Source organism: Talpa occidentalis, unplaced genomic scaffold (genome assembly GCF_014898055.3).
Source record: "Talpa occidentalis isolate TD23 unplaced genomic scaffold, MPIMG_talOcc4v2.1 talOcc4.10, whole genome shotgun sequence".
Taxonomy (NCBI): Eukaryota; Metazoa; Chordata; class Mammalia; order Eulipotyphla; family Talpidae; genus Talpa; species Talpa occidentalis.
The window spans coordinates 13737922-13762324 of NW_023600993.1; the positions used below are offsets into that span (position 1 = coordinate 13737922).

At 38.1% G+C, this 24403-nt stretch overlaps 1 protein-coding gene across 5 annotated transcripts in view; it reads right to left on the reverse strand.

Moving 5' to 3' along the window:
- Positions 1–23147, reverse strand: part of TBC1D5 (TBC1 domain family member 5) — a 378633-nt gene extending 355486 nt beyond the window's left edge. For 2 of the 5 annotated variants that reach the window (XM_054691161.1, XM_037524823.2), the window contains exon 1: positions 22975–23147. The gene's annotated coding sequence lies outside the window, so the exon portion shown is untranslated. Of the gene's footprint in view, positions 1–11665; positions 11824–13503; positions 13600–22974 lie in introns of those variants that run through there. The other 3 variants (XM_054691087.1, XM_054691119.1, XM_054691148.1) reach the window with 3 other exon arrangements.
- Between the last annotated feature and the right edge of the window lie 1256 nt (positions 23148–24403).

The following is a 24403-nucleotide window of genomic DNA, read 5'->3' on the forward strand; positions in this document are numbered from 1 at the left end:
TAACAATAATCATCAATTTCCTTTAACAGTGAATACTATTTTTAAAAAACTGTATGTATTCTGTCTTACTCCAAAATCTCTCACTAAAATTCAAACGGAAAAGAAGGCACCACATCACATTACTCCTTCACATACCCATGGCTAAAAGAGCAGAAGGGTTTCCTCCTCCTACTGAAACCAGAACCTAATGCCTTTGTTGGAGGAGCATCTATTGGAAACCTTAAGTTTCTAGGTTTAACAAGTGATTCTTTTTCCATAAATCCATGAATTCACCAAAAAATTAATTCTCTTTTTACACACGAGCGTGCATGCACGTGCATACATGCACATGCACACGCACACACACATCTGTTAGATGTTCTTTTAAAAAAAAATTTTAGGGCCACCCTGGTGGTGCAGCGGTTGAGCGCTGGGTTGCGAAGCTGCCCGCAGCCTGTGCTTCGACGGTTTGTTCCCCAGCTGCCAGCGAGGGTACCACCAAAAAAAAAAAAAAGATTTAGATATATTTATTTATGTATACAAGAGCTGGGGTACAGGCCAGAGATGCGGGGGGGCGAGAGGATTCACCAGAGACAGAGTGGGGAACAGAATAGGCAGAATGATCTAAGTAGACTGCTGAGGGGAGCAGCTGGCCAATCAGGAGAGGTCTTTTTTGCCACGTGGGTTGCTTCTTGCCAGCTGGGGATCAAACTCTTGCTGCAGAGGCTGCAGATTGCTTCATAGTGTGGTGCTTAACCCCTTGCACCACCAGGGAGGCCCCTCTTTTAAAAATTTTTAACTAACATTTCTTTCTTAGTTTACCTTTAAAATATATTACAGGGCCTCCCTGGTGGCATAGCAGGTTGAGCACAGCGTTGTGAAGCTGTCTGCAGCCTCTGCAGCGCAGGTTCAATTCCCAGCCAGCCAGGGAGATACCCACATGGTGGGGCAGACCTCTCCTGTTTCGCCTGCTGCTCCCCTCATCAGTGTATTTCGGTCCGTCTGCCTGTTCTGCTCCAGTTCTGTCTCTGGTGAATTCTCTCACCCTCCCAGGCCTCTGACTTATAACCCAGTTCTTGTATAAATAAAAATAAATCTTTAAAAAATATATATTACATGTCATTATTAAAGAAGAATTGGCACCCATATTATAGATAACTCTCAGCAATTAAGGATTAACTGTAGCATTAAATTGCAAATATTAGCAAGAAAATGAAATGGAGATCCATCGTGCCTTGTTCTCACCTAATTATGAAAATTATCTAAAAAGGTTATATGACTTACTTCAAATTCTATATAGTTCAGAGTCATAACTAGTCATAATTATATATTATGAGGTTAAATTATCTTAAAATTAAATATTCTGAATTTAAATTATCATTATGAATTTTATAATTAAACATTCTTATAATTTGTATAAAATCCTTTAACAAAAAAATTAGATCCAATCTTAAATTTTATGAACTGTATTTTTTTAAATAAAGTCATTAATTTTCAGTCACCTTTTGATTGGATTGACATTTACATGTAACAGATAGGTTATTATTTTTACATTTTAGTTCTAACAAGGGTAAATAAAAATCATTATCTAAAGGTTATTTTAAGTTTTAAATCTGAATTAATGAGTTTTCTAAACTTCGAGATTTTGGTAAATGCTTTTTGTTTAAACATTATAAACTTCTATATAATTATATATGCAATTTTAATCTTATTTAATTTGACATAATTTAAATTCAACGATATTGTGAATAGTTATAACTTTTAATTACACTGTATTTGAGATACTTATTTTTATAACACTTTAAGAAAAAAATTACAGGTCATGCACTATCTCCATTTCATTTTACTGTCAATATATTTTATCACATTTGCAACTTGATCCTTGTGTTGTGAAGAGAATATACTGCTGATATGATATTACTTTCTCTCTTCAATAACATTTATAAAAATTTTCAGTTAAATGGAATTAATTCAGAAAATGTTAGTATCTTAAGTACATTTCCTAAGCAAAGTTTCTAGAACACAAATACATAATTTTAACAAACACTTTATTCAAATTATTCAATTTCATATTGAGGTATACCCCTTAATGAAACAAAATGGACTGACAACCACCATAGCACATGAAATTAAACGTAAATGTAAATGATTAAAACAAAACTCTTGTAGAAGCCTGGAACCTACTGTAGCACCTAAGGAGCATGTATCTTAACATTTAGTGATCAGAATCGCAATACCTTTCCCAGCAACTGTGTAAAAAGACCAGTGTTTTATGGGTGATGTGGTGGTGGGAGTTTTATGGGAATTACACTAGAAGAGAGAAATCAAGTACTGTACAAAAATGAACAACAATCTAAGAAAAAAAATAAAGCCAGAATACTATAAATAAATAAATAGTAACTGTTTTAGGGAAATTTCGTATCTAAGAAGAATAAACTAAGGGAAGGGAAAAATACAGACAGGATGGCCGATTCGAGGAAAAGTGCCGGCGTATAAAGGGATGAAATCCAGACTGAAAGCCAACAAACAGAAAGGAAGACAAGATTAAGCCAGATATACTAAGAAGAATGAAAAGAATGTGTGACTTGATGTTATGAGAGGAAAAAATAAAGACTACACCTTCATTTATTTTTTCAGAGAAAACACTTGGCATTATTAAGTTAATGTGAGGATAACAGAGTTAAAAGTAACAAACATTAAGATTTTGGACCCCGAAGGTGGAATGAGGCCAAAAAAAAAAAAAGAAGAAGAAGAAGAAGGAGAAGAAGAAGAAATCTGGAGTGAACATTGACTGTATTCAAAACAAAATTAATTCACTTTCAGAAATGCTGTTTTTCCTTTTACACATGGGTAAAAGAATACAGGAAATAAGTATACAATATATAGCACACTAATAAAATGAATGATAAACCCAACTCTGAACCTAAAATGTAGATTATCAATATTCTATTAAGCTCCTGCCCGATTCTAACCTGCTGCCTCACCTTCCACATAGGAAATCACTATTATAAATTTTCTCTTAATCATACCCTTACTTTCCTTAGTGTTTTAACCGATATTATACATAATTAAACATTATGTTGCTTAGTTTATTTTTTTTTACTTTCTCATTAAAAATCATACCATACTATATATATTTTTCAGTAAAGAAACACTAAATATTTTGGAGTGCATGTGGCTGAAAGTCTTTTATTTACAATGCTGTCACAGGTTCAATGGGTAACTATGCCACAACTACTAGTCCTTTCTCCTAATGACATGTATTTATTTCCAGGATTTTGTGTTACAAACAACACCTCTGGAAGACATTCTTGAACCTATCTCTCAGTGCACACATCCAAGAGTCTCTCTCAGAGAGAAAGAAAATTGTGTCACCAGAAAGGAAATTGTGTCACAAGGTATGTATATATTCAATTTGATGGAAATTGTATATGTCACTATTTTAAAAACAAGTCAATAAATTAGAGAGTACTGAGGAACAGAAACAATGTAAATTAAGTCCTTTATTAAATTTGAGTCACAGGAAAGTAATCAAAACCACACTAAAAATAATCATTACCATTCTGAACATCACTGACCAGAATCACAGGGTAAATTATATAAACATCTCACAAACTGTCTCCTCAATCCCTTCTCTTTTCTCAGAGAGTATCTCAATGATGTCACCTTAATGCACCACTGTCTTAAACAAAGTTCTCTTTGAGTGAGTAAATAATAGAACCCATACAAAGTTGCTGATCCCAAAACAGAAACATATATTAGAAAGAAAGGTTCAACACAAAAATTGAAGAGCAAGAATTACAATTGTGGGCTGATAAACCCTGTGCCTTGAGTGGGCACAGGGGGCCAAGAGATTTGATCAAACATTATATTTGATGTGTTTGTTAGGGTATTTCTGTATAAGATTAACATTTGAATTAAAATTTATTTTTTCAATCAGTAGACTCTGTAAAGCAGATTGCCCTCCCTAACGTGGGTAAGGTCTCAGTCAATCGAATGAATACAACCAAGAAGCTGAGTAAAAAAGAAATCCTCCTGCCTACAGCCTCAGTCTTTTTCTAAGTTTGGACTCAAACTGAAATACTAGCTTCTCAGTCTCTGGCTCACTTTCAAATAGAAACTTGTACCATCAGCTCTCAGGAATTCAGACTTGGATCCTAGAACTTTGCAGCCTCTATAGATAGACTCATTCTTTTAGTAAATCTCTGTACATAAAAAGACACACACTCACACTCACACACACACACACACACACCCCCTTATTGGTTCTGCTTATCTTGAGAATCCTGACTAATGCAACTGTCAACCAAGAATTCCGTATCTGGCAAAGCTGTCCTTTAAAAAACAAAAAAAGAAATTAAGACATTTCCAGGTAAACAAAAGCTAACAGAGTTCATTACCACTAGACCTGTCCTATAAGTAATGCTAAAGGAAATCTTAAGTCTAAATAAATTTTTAAAAAGCCACTAAAACATAACTCAAGCCCATATGAAGAAATAAAAATCTCTAGTGAAAGTAAACACATGGGTAAATTTAAAGGCCACTACTACTGTATTTTTGATTTGCAACTTCATTTTTTATTTCCTATGAAATATAAAACACATGCATTTTAAAATTATGTATCTGTTTTATTGGCATCCAAGGTATAAAGAGATAATCTGTAACAAGAACAACATAGAGTGGGAAATGGAGGTGTTTTAGGGACAGAGGTTAGTGTGCTATTGCAGTAAACTGGTATCTATTTGAACTAGATTGTTACAAACTTAGGCTGTTAGTAGTAATCCTTAAGGTAACCACAAAGAAAACACCTAAAAACACACACAAAATGAAATGAGAAGGGAATCAAAATGATGTACTAAAAAATTAAACATAGAAAAAAATTAGCAATCAGAAATGAGGAGGGGGAAGCGAAGGCATAAGATACAGAAAATAAACAACAAAATGGGATAAGTGATTGCTCAGCAGTAACTACTTTAAATGTAAATGGAGAAGCTCCAATAAAATTGAAAAATAAACAGTTCTATAATAATAGGTGGGGATTTCAATTCCCTACTGTCAATAATGGACAAAATATCTAGAAAGAAGATGAATGAGAAAACAGAGACAAAGAATACTATGAATCAACCAAATTTACCAGACATATAGAACACTCTACAGAATAGCAAAATACATTCATCTCAGGAAGACATGGAACATTTTCCATGAAAGACTCTATGTTATGCCACAATAATGTGTTGCAATTTAAAAAACTTAAGTTATGAAAAATCGTCTTTTCTGACCACAATGTACTAAAGCTACACATCACTAACAGCAGGAAATTTCATATATTTGTGGAAATTAACAATGCCTTAATAATCAACCAGTAAAAGAAGAAATGACAGGAGATTAGAGATTAGAGATGAATGGAAACAAAATCATAACATGCCAAAACATGGATGCAGTGAAGGTAATTCTGAGATGGATATTTACAGCTGTAAATATCTACCTTAAAAGATGGTCAAATCAACAACCTAACTCTACACCTTGAGGACTGAGAGAAAGAAGAGCAAACGAAACCTAAAACTATCAGAAGGAAGGAAATAAAGAGTAGAATAGAAGTAAATAAAAATGATAAAGCCAAAGCCAATAAAACCAAAAGTTTTTCTTCATTCTCCAATAAATCAATACTTTGAGACAAACCTTAAGCTAGGAAAAAAAAAAGAGAAAACACAAATAAGTAAAATCATAAATGAAAGTGATTTCTTACTACACACCTTAGATTTATTACTATACACCTTAGATTAAAAGAAGCATAAGAAAGTGCTGTGAATAAACTGCAGGCCAGCAAACGAAATAACTTAGATGGACACATTTCTAGAAACTCACAAATTACCTAAACTGAGAAGAAACAAAAATCTCAATGACCTAAACTAAACTACTAAGATATTCAATCAGTAATTAATGCTGCCTATCAAAGAGTCCAGGATGGGACAGAATCACTGGTGAATTGTACCAAACATTTAAAGAATTAACACTCCAATCTTGCCACTTCCTAACTCATTCTATGAAGCCAGCAGTGCCCTGATACCAGGGACAAAGGCATCACATGAAAACTACAGATTAATATCCCTTGAAAATCTAAATGTAAAAATCCCCAACAGAGTTTTAGCCAACTGAATCCAACAGCGTATTAAAAGGATTCTACACCATGGCCAAGTGCAATTTATCCCAGGATGCCAAAGATCAATCAACGTAAGAAATATTAACATAATACACATTAATAGAATAAAGGGGGTAAACATACACATATAAATTTCTACAGAAAACACATTTAATAATATCAACCCACTCTTTCACAATGAAAACACTTAAGAAACCAGAACTGAAGAGGACTTCCTCAACAAGATAAAGGCAATTACAAAATATCAATAGCTAAGAGTATGCTCAATGTTGAAAAACTGAAATCTTTACTCCTAAAATAAGTAAAAACTAGGATGTCCATTTTACCATGACAGTTCAACAATGTACTGGAAATTATAGCAATGGTCTGGAAATAATGTACTGGAAATAAATAAAAGGCATTTAAATTGGAAAGGAAAAAGTAAATTCAATTCTGTTCACAAATGAAATGAACATCTATGTATCTAAAAGTTCAATGTGGGCCTCCCTAGTGGCGCAAGGGGTTAAGTCTCAGCATATCAAGCTCTCACCAGCCACTGCAGCATGAGTTCGATCCCTGGCCAGGGAGCTACCCACATGGTGCAGCAGACCTCTCCTGCCTCACCCGCTGTTACCCTCAGCAGTGAATTTCAGTAGAATCGCCTGTTCTGCTCCTCACTCTGTCTCTGGTAAATCCTCTCACCCCCTGCAATTCAGGCCTTACTCCAGTTCTTGTATGCATAAATAAATAGAAATAAATCTTTATAAATATAAAAATTCAATACAATCCCTATCGAAGGTTCAACACCATATGGATAAGAAGTGCAGTGTTTATTTGGGTGGTGAAGCAAAAATTCTAAAATGTAGCAATGGTTAGGCAACCCTGAATATTTTAAAGTCATTGAATTGTATACTTTTTAATAAATGGATTGTTCAGCATGTGAATTATATCTGAATGAAGTTGTTAAAATATATAGTTCTCCCTCACTAATATTGTCCCTTTAATCTCCTCATGGATCTCATCCCCTGAAACATATTCAATTATAACCTTGTCTCGTGGGTACTCCCTAAATCATTATCATCTGCCCTAACATTTCTCCTGACCTCCTGACCTGCATTTTCCCATTTCTTGCTATAAGCAATAACAGAAGGAGTCACACAAGTCACAAGGTTCAAATTTGTTTTCCGACTTTAACACTGTCTCAAATCGTCCATCTCCCACACTAGTAGCTCTAGTATCTCTCCCTCACTACCACCTACCCGACCGACTATATTTGATCAGTCACCAGTTTCTGTCACTTTTACCTCTTTTTCAAATATCTTTTTCTTTTCCTTCTGACTACAAAAAAAAAGTCTTTCAAATAAAGACATTTGAAACAGCACAATTTCCCTTCCTTCCTTCTGTCTCCCATATAGAATTATATTCCCACGTGTAGGTCAAGAAATTTACAACTTCCTGTGTGGCACATTTCCCCACTTACCACAGAATAAAATTCTACCTTCTCCACAGCTAGATCTTCAAAAACCTTCTATAAAGTCGATTCAACCCACCTACCTCATGTCAATTCTTATGTCATTTTGAGCCCTGCATGTCAGTCTCCCAAAAGCACTATGATTGCTTTAGCACACATGGCTCTCTCAACTAGATATTTTTTCTGAGAACATTCCCCACAACTAAATTCCTCATCCTTTAAGACCTATGTGCCTTTATTATTCTCTCCAAACATGCAGCGTTTCTCAAGTCTAAGATGCCATCAAATTGAAAGACATCTGCCAATTTTAGAAAGGTTAAGATGAAGAAATGTAAGCCTCAGATACAGTAAAATACAGCAAATAACTTCTTTCTCTAAATTTCTTCAATACAGTGTTTATATTTCTATTTATTTCTTCGACCTGGTATTATAACAATATCTGTTGACCTCCATTAGATTATAGCTTCTTGAGGCCAAAAATTCTGTCTTGCTCTTCTATAAAATAGTAGATATCCCCCTAGAGTTTAAATAAGAACTGAAAAAGAAAAATAGCACTAATAATAACACCTATCTCACGTTTATTATCAGAATAAATTAAAGAATATACATTGAAATCGATGTGTAAAGTGGATCTTATTCAAATGCAGGATTTTGGTATTTTAAAAGATATATTTACTAAAATTAAATGTCACACTGCAAATCTGTCACTCTTCAATATCAGAAGCTAAATTAGGGAATACAGGAAATCTTTCTCAAGTTCCTGTGAAATTACTGTATCCCATAACACTTCAGTAACACAGCAGTCACCTGGCTCCAGGAGAGCAAAGCACCCTTCCAGCACCTTGAAGATACTACATCTAAGTGGTTCCTCAGCCTGCTTCTAGGGAGCAAAGTCTGTGAGTTACCCCTCTTTCTAACCCTAGCACACTAATTCTTAAGAGGAACAAGTAACAAAAGACAAAATAGCATTTTGTCTATTCCCTTACTTTTGAAAGTTATATTAAATTTATTTTGAATTTTTAATTAACATAAAAGGTTATATCAAAGTCAGGCATGGATTGAGAAGCACAGTGCTAGGAGGCACCTGGATGAAATGAAGGACTCTAGACATGGAGACAGCTTCAAGAGTCTGTGTCCATCACTCCTCTGTTGCCTGCTCAGTTGGCATCATCTCTTCACAAGACAACACCCCCCCGAACTCATCTCTCCCCACACTCAGGAAAAAGTGCCAGTAAAACCAAGTTACTCAGGCCACTCCACCATGCTTTCCACAGCTGCCTCTCAGTTTGACAGTGAAAAAAACCTGGCCTCACCTTGGCTGCCCAGTCCTATTTTATGCTCCTTTATGGGTCTCCATCAACTGTGACTGAAATTTCTTGTACATACTTTCATCTCTCCCAAGTTTTTGAGCCTTTACTCAAGCTTCTCCAGCCAGCAGAGCTCTTCTAAATCTGCTTTAAATCTCAGTTCAAGTTTCTAACTTTTGAAAGCATTCCATAAATGACAAGGCTGGGTTAACGGATCTTCCTCTGAGTTCCTACAAAAACATGGATCTAGGGCCTCCCCTGTGGCCTAGGGGTTATGTCGCAGCGCCACCACCTAGATGGGCTGCAGTGGCAGCCTGAGTTCAATCCCAGGCCAGGGAGCTGACCCACATCATGCAGCAGACCTTTCCTGTCTCACCTGCTGCTCCCTCAGCAGTGTATTTCAGTAAATCTGCCTGTTCTGCTCCCCACTCTGTCTCTGGTGAATCCTCTCACCCCCCACACCTCTGGCGTATACCCCAGTTCTTCCACACAAAAAACCAAAAATCTTTTTTTAAAAATGCATCTCTCTCTAACTGATCATACATTCCACTACAATTGTTTTTATTAAAAATGTTTAAATTTTTAAAAAATTCTAAAAAAATACTTTCTGACAGGAGACTTGAATATCACAAACCAGGAAGCAAGTGTTTTCAACTCTGTAGCTCATTTACAGAATATGCCCATTCATTGAATGTTTTACCTGAACTGAAATGTAGATCTTTTTAAATTTAAAAGGTTTATTTATTTATGCATACAAGAAAAAATGAAGAGGCTTTTCTAGTTTGGGAGGCTTTTAGCAAAATGCCTATAATAGGTAATGCTACACAGGTGCTCAGGTGTATTGGTGACTATTACATACTAGCAACATAGGTGTTGGGCTACTCAAGTAAATGTTTTCTGGTCCATTCTGCAGGCTTATGTGCTGCTCCGGATCATAGGCAACTGCCTATTAGAAGTCAGAAGAGAAGCCCTAGTATTCCTCCTCCACTTTCTAACATCCTGTGACACTCTTGGCAGAAGTTTTATCTCTTCGTAACTCCAGTTTCCTCCAGACAGTCCTACCCGCTGATGTCCCAGCATTCCATATGAAGCCCCAGCTATAGCCCCTACTCCCCCCCCCCCACCCACACACACACACACACACACGCACGCACGCCTACTATCTGTACTCTGGTATTACCACCATTTCTCATCCAGCCTTAAAAGTAACATAGAGGCTTCCAAGTGTTATACTATTTTCTGGATAGCTCCTGACATTTTCTTTTTAAATTTAAAATATAACATATCAAATAGTGTAAATACTGAACATAAAAACTTTTAATCTTGAAGAAAGCTTATTACACAAAAATATTCTGAAGTGAGAGCAAGAGAATCACCATGCATTAAATTCTTAGAAGTAAAAATAAAGCATCTAACATTTTATTCATACCAAAGAGTTCTTCACAGCCGAAGTCTTTCCTCAGCTACAATGTTTGCCTGAATTAAGTCAATCACTTATAATAAAAATGTCACTTTTAAAAAACTTATTTAGTAGAAGGAAAAATTGGAAAGATTATGGGATTTGGAGTCACTGCAGGCCAAGACATCTGTTCAGAGGGAAAAAAATGTTAAAGACCTCCTGTCAGTGACTTATCATTTAAACCCACAAAATTCAGTCCTTTTTCAAGACAAATCCAACTAGACTAATCTGTTGAAAGATATACCTTGAACCACCAATTTTATTTCATAAAATTTTTTAAAGATCATCAAATTTTAAAGTTGAAAAATGGCTGTAAACATAAGAAAAAAATGACAATTTGTAAACAGATCAGTATTAACTGATTACAAGACTTCTCAACTCCCCTTTGCATGAAATCATGACATAAAATTCTTTAAATAGAGCTAGGCTAATGAAATAATTCAGAATTTACTCACCATTCACAAAACATTTCAGGAAATAAAATACTTCTAGCAGAGAACATACACTTTTTTATCTTATAAATATTCTTTAACCTCCGAATTTGTTTATTCTTAATCTCCACAGAAATATGTTAGACAATGATCCCCAAATTAAAGCGAAAGATGAAATTCAGATCACAAACTCTGAAAGAATGAGTGCCGCAAAGAAGGGCCTGATGTAACTAAGAACAAGCATTTCCTCAGCAACTACGAAGTCAGGCATTCTGAATAAATCACCCCACAGTTAAAATCCTATAAAGCAATTTCACAGTAAGGAAATGGAAACTCAAAAAGTTGCATAATTTTTCTGAACTACTTAACCAGTATACAGTAGACACAACATTTGAGTTCAGTCTTTGGTTCTATTACTGTTCCCCCTTGCTTTCTCTGTAACAATATGCCCTGTGGGTGATTTCAAGCTAAAAAATGAACCAGAAAGTAACTTTTTAAAGAAAAGCTAAAACAACATGACAATCTTTAGCAAACATTTATTGGATTTAATATTATCAAATTTTCACACATTTTAACATGAAAAATATTGTAGGAATATAGTTTTACTTAGCATCTACTGTAAATACTTAGAAAAAGGCCCTTCTTTGAAACAGTTCATAATTACCAATAAATCAATAAGCATTTCTTAGTGCTATGAAAGCTCTAAAGTAAGATCATTGTCTCCAAGCCACCGTCCCTCCAACTCCCTTCACTTTGTGCTATGCATGGCGGTCACCAGACACTGCTAGCATAGCCCTGTCAGATTTTCCTGCTTAATTATTCCTCCCAGTTGTCAGATTAATGTCTGGAAATGAGGAGGAATCTAAGTTATATACTAACCTCTCTGTGCAAATTTCACATTGGTTTTCTAGTCACTATGTAGTCACCGATGGCCTCCATAGGCCTCCTCTTTTAAAATGCCACTCCCCTGAAGGATGCATTTAACATAACAAGTCAGTGTAGAGAGAGAATTAGAGAGCTGGAGAAATAAACAGATATATTACGTAACTGGAGGGAAAAGTTTACAACCATGTTTGTGATTTTGCGTATTTATTATGCAAAATGGCTTTGATATTTTCTCATTTTTTTTTTTAATACTGTAAGCAACCCACTAAGATGACTTTATAAACCATTACCGGACATTTAGAAGAACGCTGATAGAACCCGACCCCGTCAAGGAAGTGCTGCAATGACGGCTTGTCCTTCCTTTTCCACTTTATACTGATGGAGGAAAAAGTTAATGGGGAATAGAAAAGGTACCATATGCCCCCAAAGATTTTCCTTAAAGTATGATAGTTCTTGGACACTACTTTTACTAATGTACTTATAGTTGGTAATGGTACAATACACATAACTTTTACCAGTTCGATCATTTTTTATTATACAATTCAGTAGCATTAAGTGCATCACAATGTGCATCACCATCTTTACCACTCTTTTTCAGAGCTTTGTCATCATCCCAAGCTCTGTACCAATTAAATAATTAATTTCTATTTCCCCTCCCCCAGCCCTAGGGCCTCTAATTAGGTTTTATAAACATATACAAAAGTGAAAGTTAAATAATGAACTCATAAACACATGACCCAGACTCAGCAAATTATCAAATTTTCTTATTATTCACCTGTCCCAAGCCTGCCATTTTACCCCTACATACTAAGAAAATATAAAACCTACAGATCTTTTCTTACATAATTAAAATGTCATTATCACAGCTAACAAGATTAACAATTCCTTGGTATCACCAATATTGAAAATTTTAACATGCAATTCACCTAATTATAAAAGATTTGTTCTCACCATATTTTTCACTGATCCTTTCAACACTACAATGATTTCTGAGTAATTTCTTCTGTAAACTTTTTTATAAAAGAATTATTATTCAGAAATAACAAATCTAGTTTTTCAAGTTAGCATTTTCCAAAGAATTCTACATTAGTCACCCACATTGCTAAGTCATTAAGGAGAGACTATAGGATTTTGCTTTTCACTAAAAATATAGAATTTTACTTAGAATGTCATAAATGAAGTATTTTCTCAGCAAAACACCACAAAAGTAACCTACTAAAACTTGCTGGCATCATTATTTTACATAAGTAATCATTACAAACTAGAAGAGCCTATTTACCTAGAGTTGTGTTTTTATTTTTAGTGGACCAACAAATGAATTAAAACTTCTGGATTGCTGCTGTTTAGCTTATTAGTTTTCTTAATAGTGCTGTAGAATGTGATGATACAACTCTATCTAAAAATGTCTTTGGCTCTGCAAAAAAGCCAGACTAGAGCACTGAAGTGATAAGAGAATAAACCCTAGTTAACACACTCATCTATTCCTATGAGAACTGGCTTTGATTCAGAGTTTGGTATCATGAAATAACATTCATTTTCAAAATATGAAAGATTGCAAGAGATAAAAGATAAAACTGGTCTTACTCCAAAGTAACCTATAATTTTCCCCATAGTATAACCACTTGTTAAAAAGAAACTACCTGACTGTGGAATATAAACAATCAAAGCTCAAAATATGAAATACAAAGTCAAGTGTAAACAAGAAATAAGAAGTCCACATGTATTTCATACATTATCTTTTTTAATCCTATGTATTTTTACTAGTGAAAAATATATCAATTTAGGAAGTATCATCTTAACATCCTTTAAGGTTTGTGATTACAAGGGATTACCTCCAAGATCAAAGGCAGCACTGCATCAATACCAGCATCACATGATCTCACTGCACAAAAGCTTGCTACTGCTCAATTTCTGCATCACATGAGAGTCTAAGATAAATAATTAAAATACTTAAGATGCTTAATAGGAAGCATTTGTGCATGTTTATATTTAGATAAAATCGTGTCACTATTTTTACCCAAATCATTTTCAAAGTATTTTATTGGAGATCCCAGAATTTCTTAAAAGACAAAAAATGACTAATTTATTTTTAGTTTTTACTGTAACCTGAATAAACTCAAAAGCTATAAATATAACATTACTATAACCAACATTCTAAAAATGACATCATGCTCCAAGAATAAAAACTTCTTTCAGTGTACAATTTATTAATTTTACTGATAGGTGTGGTTGAAAAATGCAATCAGAGGGAGCCGCCCTGGTGTCTAGGGTTTAAGTCTCAGTGCTTTCACCTTTATAGTCTGAGTTCGATACCCAGCCAGGGAGCTAACCCACATATAGCGCAGCAGACCTCTCCTGTCTCGCTTCTGCTCCTCTCAGCAGTGTATTTCAGTCAATCCCACTCTGTCTCTGGTGAAACCTCTCACCCTCCGGGCACCTCTGGCCTACACCCTGGTTCTTCTATGCATAAATAAGTAAATATTTTTAAAAATGCAATCAGCTAACATATTCTACATTGTTATTACTACTCAATGAGGGAAATGTCTAGATGTTGCATAAAGAATAAAAACCTGGAAAATTACTTGCAAGGTATACAAGTGATCCCACATTATAAGATTCTATTTCATGTCTCAACTCTAAACAAAAAGCAAAGAAAACCGATGTCTATGTAATATTTTATAGAAATTAGTCTCAACTGAAATGACAGTAATTGAGAGTCCTCAGATAGTTCTGTGTTACTGAAGAATAATAATTTTACTTAACTTAAAGTTTTAAACTAAAGTTTTAAATACATTCTTTGTATTTTTTTGGACTGAATTCCTAAAAATTCAAGCTTATCATAATTAACTTTCATCATCAGCCCTCACTGAGCTCCCAGACAGCAGTGACATCAACTGTCAGTCACATGCATGAGCCATCTTGGAAGTGGGTATTCTAACCTCCAATGAGCTGACACCAAGTAAAACAGAGATAAACTACCCTCACCAAGGACCCTCACCAAGTCCTATACAAATTATAAAATCATGAGTAAATTAAAATTGTCTTAAACTAAGTTATGACATGGCTTATCACACAGCAGTTAGTAACAGCAATAGGCTCTTACTGACAGCTGTAATTTCAGCACCTGGAACAGTAACTGCTACGGGACATCTACTTTTAATCGGCAAAGCACGAGAAGTGTGAATAAAGATGACGCCCCTGGCATTTGGCAGAGTAGCTAAAGTGGGACACACACTACTAAGTAAAAAGGCAATTGTAATACAAAATAAATGTGACAGAGTAGTAAAAGGTATCTGGTCAAATAGAGAGGATACAACACAGACTCAGTGGTATAAGGAAGCTTCCTGGAGCAGTAGCATTTAAACTGAGACCTCACAAGAGTCAGTAAAACCAAGAGAGAGACTATTCCACACTTGAAGGAAGCAAAAACATAATCAATTGCAAAAAATTCAAAGATTTCAATACTTTATTACAAAATCAGAGTCTGAAAGATATAATATCAAGAAACAGGTGAGAAGAGTGTTGAAGGGTTTTAAGCTGTAGAGTAAGAATCGGGGAGAGCTTAAGCTACAAAAAAGATCACTTAGCTACAAAAACATCAGTCAGAAAACCTTACAAAAGCCATAGCAAAGATGAAGATCTAGGAAGCAAGAGATGTTAGATCTGGTAGATCCACACACCATCTACCGGAATAGAATTAATGGGGATAAAGAAACAATGGTCTCAAGAGGTAGAATCCACAGAGCCAGGGAGTAAGATGTGTCTGCCAGGTTTCACTGAGATAATAAAACCTGGGGTGGTGAGTATGTTTTTTAAAGAAAAGATGGCAAATTCAGTTGCAACCACACTGAATTTCAGTTTTCTATGGACCATCCCAAACTGAAGTTATCCAATAGGCAGTCAGATACAGGACCGAAGTTCAAGGAAGAAATCAGAGTTGGATATCTAAGTTAAACAGACTCCAGAAATGTTTTTCTAACACTGACCTCTCACTCTCCTGGACAGTATTGAACCACTCAGTTACAATTCCATAAATTGACACTGTGTCTTTACAAAGTATCTTTCTTATTTTGTTAACATTTGCCTAATCAAGGCTTTATTTTATGAGGAAATCCAAGTTCAATCAATGTTTTTCACACACTCTGCAAGGCAGGATGCATGCTGGCCCCGTCAGCATTTTACAGGAGAGTGAAAAGAAGGAAGGATATCAGGGGGACTAATCTGACTACCTCCAAACAGGGGGGAAGCATTTAAACTCCTGATCAAAGTAGAAAGAAGGTAGAGGAGATATTCTCTGAAAGCAAGCAAGGTATATCTGGAGAATACATAGGAAGCCAGAAGATTTTTAAAAGGGCAGCATCAAAGGAGTCCAGAAAGGCAGGGGAATAAAAAGTGAAGTGACTTGGATGTCAGCCATTTTCTCCTCTAAATTCTGTTCCGTCGTCACCTCCTTCTGGTCTATTTGTCACTTCCCAGTGGCTTCCAGTACACCCACCTTTGACAGTTATAGAATTGAGCTTGAAGAACTGTCAGTAGACCACAGCAGGTTCAAAGCTTGAAAAGAAATTCACCATGAGGAAAAGAAAATTACACCACCTGACTAGAAAAAGAAAATCTTGATACTTGATACTGCAAACAAGCAAATACAATGTCTACAGACTCTGATCACTGTATTAGTCTACTCTTTTAATTTCTGCCAAACCACACAGAAAAAAATCATCAAGCTCTAAGAAGATAAAAATGCAAAACCTCAGCATAATTGCTTGGGAGGTGGAGCTAGACACCACAATAATAAAGCTGCAATCACTTTAACTTAAAGTACCAGAATGCTGTGTATACTATCAGGACTCTTGACATAAAAGTAGAATCACAACACTTCTGAGCTAGGATTCTTGTATTAGTACCAGCTGCTCTAATAAACTACCATAGATAAGGTGGGCCTTAACAAACACTGATATTCAGTGACAACACTGAAGTTCTGAGGCAAAGTCTGGGATCAGGATGCCAGCACATTTGAGTTCTGGTTGAAGGTCCTCTTCCAGACTGCAGACTGGAAACTTCTCACTGTATCTTCATGAGCCTGGGAGAGGACACAAGCTCGCTCATGACTCTTGTAGGCACTAATCCCATTCATTAGGGTTCCACTCTCACGACCTCATCTAATCCTAACTACTGCCCTAAAGCCTCACCTCCTAATCCCACCATCACGTGGATGGCAGGATTTCAAACAGATGATTGGGGAGGGTGGTGGGGTGGCAAATAGTCAATTCATAACAGAAATCAGTTGGTAGAATGGTTTACCAGATATTTTAAAATCCTTTTGAGAGGTGAGTAGATCTCTTCACAGCAATAACATATCAAAATATGTCAGAATTATATGGAATTTTTTTGAGCATTCACAGGCCCAAAATATAGCCTACCAAATCATACCAAATAAGAATGTTCATTTCCAGATAGCGAGGAAATTAATGGGAGGCAGAGCCCTCTCAAACAAATTTATAGTAATGGGTAAACTGGTACAAACTTTCTGATGAACAATCTGACCATGTGTTATCAAAACTATTAAATATGGGCATCTCTTTTGACCCAATATTTCACTCACCATTTTTCCCAAATAATAATGCATAGGTACAGAAGGATATTAGTTATAATAATATCCAGTGTTGCACGGCATGTGACAAAGATTGAAAGGTATCCAGGTGTCCAAGAATAGAGGACAACTCATAGTACATTCCAGTTCTTGTCAAGGAGACAGACACTTTGATGAATATAAAACACATGCAGACCTCAACCCCTTATCTCCAATTCCAAAAATCCAAACATCTCTAAAAACTAAAAATTGTTGTCTAAGTTGTTGACTAAACATGGCCTAACTAATGTGAGGCTCTTTGGAGTCTTTCACTATGCTACTTAGTGTATGTGTAATTTTACTGGAAAAACTAATGTATACAAGTAGGGGGTGATTGCTCTTGTCCACAGGAGGTGTCATGATATACAGCATATGTACCATATTAATTTTCTAAAATTTGAAAAGTTTTTTTACTTCAGAGATACATACACAACCATGAGTTTCAGACAGGACCAGATCTGGAGAATGCTTTAAAGAAAGATGGATTGTTTAAAGGCCAAAATAATCAGTGTCGGAAGGTAAAAGTTATAGTTAGAGATGCCTCCAGAAAAAAACCGTTACATTGTTCACAAGGCTTCACAACAATACCACGGAAAATTTTAAATCAGCCTTTGCATACCATCACCAAAGATCTGTTATTTCCAGTCTCCTTTGTTTTAAAAGAGCTGAGCTTTTAAACCATTATTTATTCATACTTAATTGTTCAAAAGCATGAGTGTTACTATATCCTTTCTCATTTTCATTAAAAAATACAAACTTTCTGTTTCCTTGGCTCATAGCATTGTATCAAACAAATGTAAAATTTCCATGAAGTATATTCAAACAGTCACACTTGATTCTGTGAATATGATCAACACTGCAGGTCATTCCTACAATGTAATAGTTAACACATGATAGCATAAATGATGTGCCAAACACTAAGTATTAAATATATTACATATATGTCGCTATTGTTATTTTTTAAATGAGAAGGTGAGGCAAAGGAACAGACCAGCATGTCATTACAACAGACCTCACAATAACAGAATTTGAGCTTTGAAAAAATATTTACAACAGGGACTTACTGATTTCCTCCCCAAACTCATTTATCCCCGAACTCATTTATCACTGTTAATAATCAATGCTACTGGAATCTCAGATGCTCCCCCTCTTTATTCACCCTCCCACAACTTTCCCCACTCTCAAAATTGCCCCCAACTGCAACCTCTCATTTCTCAAGTTTTTGTACAAGCAAGGCCTGTTCCTACCATTCTAGTTATCTGTCCACGTAGAAAAAAATTTCTTAGACAAGCTGGACACGCACTATTCCACAGCGGGTGCTAGTATAGGACAAAGCTTTGATGGTCCAAGATAAAAGGGGTATGGGAGACAGACAATATATTAATTTTAATCTAAAACAAAATTTTCAAATTAAAATATTATCCTTTATTCTGAGGTTTTCATTTTTTTTCCAGTGTTATGATAACAATAACCAGTGCTTCAGGTTTCTTTTTTTTAATTGTCCTTATTGGCCAAAAGTCAGTAATCTAATATTAAATATTAGGATAACAAATATAGAATACATTTACCATGTACACCTGGGGGTGGGGCTGAAGGGATAGCATAGCCAGCAAGTAAATAACTGAAACCTTTACAGTTAAACAGAAGCAAATGTTTCTTTGACATGTAACAGTGACACAAACTTAGAATCTGGTCCTGCAAATAAGCAAACAAACTAAACTTTGCAGATTTCAATATCTTATTCAGAAAAGATTACAAGCAATGAGGCAGTTCCTCATTTTAAACTAAGATAAAAGGAATTTTTTTTAAAGGATGACAATTTTGAATTTTCAAATGAAAATAAAGCTCATACTTGACAATATTTGGAAAAGGGAATAAAAAGACTGACATTCATATTCTTCTAGGAAGGCAACACAGAGATTTCCAAAAAGCCTGGACTCTGGAGTTGTTAGGGGGAAAGGCTGTCCTAAAGCTAATTCCATACAGGCTTTGTGGACTCCACCCCCACCCCAGGCCAAAGCCAAAGACACTGGGAACTCCACATCCCATCACCACCAAAGGGAAGGTGGCTGGGACCTGAGGGTGGGGTTAAGCAGCCAAGTTAGTATAAAGGCAGCCACGTGGGTTTTGGGGGGATCCCCCATTTTGGCTCTCCACCAGCTCGCAGCGTCCGGCCAGCTCGGAGAGTGACTTTGGGTTTCCAGGTCGGCGGATCGGGTAGGACGTATTAAAGACTTTATTTCCCTATTTTCTCCCTGAGTTGTACATTTTCCTTATTTCCTTTTCCCTTGTAAATAAACCTTTTATTAACCTTTTGTGTGTGCCTGTAGTGGAGTATAAATAAGTCCCTTTTAAGGGCGCAGGTGAGGACCCACAGCCAGGCAACCCGCTCAATATCGGGGCTGCTCTGTAACAGAGTCAGCTCTGTGTTAGCAGGCTAAACCTGAGCAGTGTGGGACTTCTATCCTCTCTCTGCTTCAGTTTCCTTAAGAGTTGTTGTGATAATAAATCACTTAAGAACGTAAGTACTTAGAACAGTGCCTGGCACTTAGTAAGTGCTTAAAAATTACCGTTAACATGATAAATATTACTTAATAACATTAAGAAACAATGGCAAAGTAAAGACTAGAATGAAACTGTAAAACTTACAGTACTAAAAGCAGTTGATATTATACATCCATAGGTTTGGTTTTTTTTTTTTTTTTTTTTTTTTGGTAAGTGAAGTACAACCTTTTTTTTTTTATTTTATTTTATTTATTTTTATATTGCCCATACAATTGCAACCCCCTGATTTTGACCCCAACCCCTCCTCTCTCCGCCCTCCACCCAAAGTGTGTCTCTGGTTCATAGTTGGTTGTTGATTTTGATTTTTTTCTTTCTTTTAGTTATTCTTTTTCCTGGTCCCTTATTTAGGTTTTCTAGAACCCAGAAATAAGCCCACAGATTTATGGTCAACTAATCTTTGACAAAGGAGCAAAGACTATGCATTGGAGCAAAGAAAGTTTGTTCAATAAATGTTGCTGGGAAAACTGGGTCGCTACATGCAAAAGAATGAAGCTTGACTACTACCTCACACCATGCACAAAAACCAACTCAAAATGGATTAAAGAACTAGACATAAGACCAGAAACCACAAAATATATAGAAGGAAATATAGGCGAAACACTACATGACATGCACCTCAAAGACATCTTTACAGGGCCTCCTCGGTGGCACAGCGGTTGAGCGCTGGGTTGTGAAGCTGCCTGCAGCCTCTGCAGCGCTGGTTCAATCCCTGGCTGCTCCCCGGCCACCATGGGAGGGTCCCACATGGCGCCCGCTGCTCCCCTCAGCAGTGTACTTCGGTCCTTCTGCCTGCTCTGCTCCCCGCTCTGGCTCTGGTGAATTCTCTCACCCTCCTGCGCTTCTGACTGTACCCAGTGCATGTATAAATAAATAAATCAATCTTTAAAAAAAAAAAAAAGACATCTTTACAGACGCATCACCCAAAGCAGTGATAGTGAAGGCAAAGATCAACAGCTGGGCCTACATCAAATTAAAGAGCTTCTGCACAGCAAAAGAGACAATAACCAAAACAAAGAAAAACCCCAGCGACTGGGAGAACATTTTTGCACCCAACACTAACGATAAAGGACTGATCACAAAAAGCTGATGAGACTCAACAAAAACAAAGAACATAATCCAGACCACCTTTTTTTTTTTTTTTTTTTTTGGTACAAAACGCATATATTAGGTTCTGTGTGACACTTTTAAACTTTTCAATTTAACTTTTTCAAAAGTTACACTAGTGGGGGAAAAAATCTGCATCGAGTTTTGAAGACCCTCAACCATTTACAAGCTTGCTTCCAAGGTTTAGGAACGCACTACTTAATGGAGGCTGCATTTATGTGAATGAGAGAAGAGAGCACACACTCAATACTTGCACCAACAGAGAAACTTTCATCCCAGCAGCGCCTTCAGAGACACATGACTCAGCCTACATGTTAAAAAAAAAAATCCAACTGAGCAAGGCTGAGCAAGTTTTTCAGCTAGAAGACCACCAAGCATCTACAGAGAAATCACAGGTTAGGCGATGTTGCCTCCACGTAATACGCACTCCTTACACTTCTCATGGCCGGAACAGCCCTCCCTACCCCGTTTGTATACCCCTTCCCCTAGTATCCCAACTTGGCCTGCTCACTCTGTACAAGGCATCTCCTGGTAGGCCATTTTCCTCAAGAGGCCACTCCTTGGAAGACACATCCACACCCAAGGTGAATTAAAACGCACTTGTTCACTGATAAGTCATTCCATACTACTCAAGGATGGTAACTTGTCCAGCAGCACCGAGCTTACACGAAATGCACTCTTAGCAAGCTGCAGCACAGACCTTGCATCTTTAAACAAGAGCCCCCAAGGATTCCTATACACAATAAAGTCTGAGAAACTGTCTACTTGAGTCTACGGCAGGCGGTGTTTATAAATATTAAAATGCTCAAGTTTACACTTGCATTCAGAAACAGATATGAAAATTACCAAGACATGAAATCAGAAAAGCTCTTTAATAACCAAAACATCAAAAGAGTGCTCAATTTTATTTTGAACAATGCCTACATGAACGTTTCCTGCTTTATGTCAGCATCTTGTGCAATAGCACAACACTAACCTAGTTTTACCGGACCGGTATTTCGGTTCCACGGAGAGTACCAAAGAATGACTGGGTCTAGAAACTTTAGAGCGATCCAACCCAAAGGCAGGGTGTGCAACCTACAAGTTAAAACTCCAGGAAGCGAGTCCAACTCGGAGATAACAAATAAAAACTCTTTCCCAAAAGGCACTAAGGAAAAAAAAAATCTAAAGGGTGTAAACTTCGGACATAGCTCACATTTCTGGAAATGAAACAATGAAACAGCTAATACTGAACAAACTTCAGATCCCTTGTAGAGCTGAAAACTGTTCTTGAAGGTCTGTGTTAAGTTTTCCCCAGCACGGGGAGGGGGCAGGAGGGGGTGAAGAGTCAGTTTCACCCTCTGCAAAGTTTTTCTCATTTCCAGAAACACCTCAACGTGCTCGTTCTCACAGGTGAATAAACTCAAGTTGGACTGAAACAAGGTCACGTTCCTTCCCTCAAAGGGGAAAAGGCTTCACTCTTCGAAAAGGCTGCATTCTCAATGGTTTGGGGGGTTTGGGCCCATTTTGCTTGTTTTGCTTCCGGCCTGCGAAGGAAGCCTGCAGAGCCGCCAGGGCCGAAATGCACAGGAAATTCACAAGTAGGAAGTGGCGCCCGGATCAGCCTCCAGGCTCTGCCCTCTCTCCGCAGCTGGTCCTGCACCAGGACCCCCACCTCGGGGTTGGGGGTAGGAGAGGGAGGGGAGGCCGGCCAGCAGGGGAGCAGCCCCCGGCCCTCCCTGCCCGCCCCGGGGCTGGGGAGCCCCCCCCCCCGCCACCCCCCCCCCACGCCCCTCCGAGAGGCGCACAAACTGGGGGTGCTGCGACTACCCCGTCCGCCATGGCAGCGGTGGCAGCAGCACCCCCAGGCCTCCCCGTGAGGGGGCAGCGGGCAGGACTGGTCCTGAGAGGCGGAGAGGGCGGCCGGGCAGGCGGATGCGTGTGGGGCTGCACTGGAGGGCGGCAGAGGCGCTCGGGGGCCCGAGCCAGCTCTTCTCTGGGTATCGTCATGGTTATTTGGTGTTACCTGTGGCGCAGAAGGGCTCCCCAGCTCCCATGCCCTGAATTCTCCTCCCCTCCTCTTTCTCTCTCTCTCCCTCAGTCTCTGCCGGGCGGGCGCTCGTGGAACCACTCGGGCCCAGCCCGACCAGAAAGAGAACAGGGCGGGAGGGGCCGGCGGCGCTGGTGACCAGCGACCACGTGATCACGCCCGCGCCGTAACGGCGGCCGCCTCCCGCCGCGCGCCCTCTCCGCGCGCCACCTCTAATAACCCCGCGGCGCGCGCGCCGGGACGCTCGTGCGCAGGCGCGGGCGCGCGACGCGCTCGCACTGGGGGCCGGGTCGGCTGGGCCCTCGCGGAACGCGAGGTGGAGAGTGAGCCGCTGGCCGAGCCTACCGGGCTGCCCGGGCGCATGCGCGGAGGCCGCTCTGCTCAACCTCCTGTCTGAGGCGCAGCTGGAAGGTGCAGCCGCTGCAGGGACCTCGCTTTTCTGCTTACCTCCGCCTAGTCAGGAGGGAACCGAAAGGGAGAAGTCAGCCCCAGCACCCGCCAAGAGGCCTGCCCTCTGGCCCAAGAATTTACATTTTCTTGCTGCATGTAAATTGCCTTTCTTTAGACATTTTTTTTTCTGTAACTCAGTAGACTCCTATTCGTGCTTCAAGACCCTTGCTGCCACTTCCTCTCAAATACACCCCGCTTTGTTCTGGGAGAGTCATTTGCATTAGGTCTACTTCAGAAGAAACCTTTACAAATATGTTATTTTTAAAAATACATGCAAAGCTAAGCTCAGGTTTTATCTTACTTCTCATAACCTAGGAAAGTATGTGCCTTCAGCTTTGTGTAATCTCCATAAAGGCTGATGACTATCAGAGTGCAGGCAACCCTGTGCCTAGTTGCCTTCGACCTCTACTTAATCATGATTTCAGATTCCCTTAACCCAAGCACGTGGATGCCAGTGTGAGTTTCTCCAATATGAAAGCCCATGAATGACAATGCTAATTGGGCGATAAACGCTTCACCTAGTAAAATAAAATTTATGGTCTCTATTGGCTGTCTTCACAAAGAGCTCCAAAGGAAATTGATACCGTTGGGTGCAGAAAAAGAAAACCAAGGCAGGAAAAGGTCAAATTTCCAAAAGCTTGCTAGCTTCTAGAGAGAGGCCCTGTGTGAAGGACTTTGTTTATGGACAGACAGATGCTCCCCTTTCCAGGGATAACTCCCTCTCTTTATGTTTGCCCTTGCTTGGTGAAAAAGCTGGACAGGCTAAGTTAGTGAAACTGGCCACATTCAATCAGGGCAAATAATTAAAATGTAAACACTGACTGGCAGTTCTTGCTAGACCAGTCACCACTATTGTTAAACTAGTATCTATTGAGATGATCTTCAAGTAACAGCACTAGTCTCAAAATCCCAAAAAATGTTGGATAAATATATTGATCAACCAACAGCATTAACA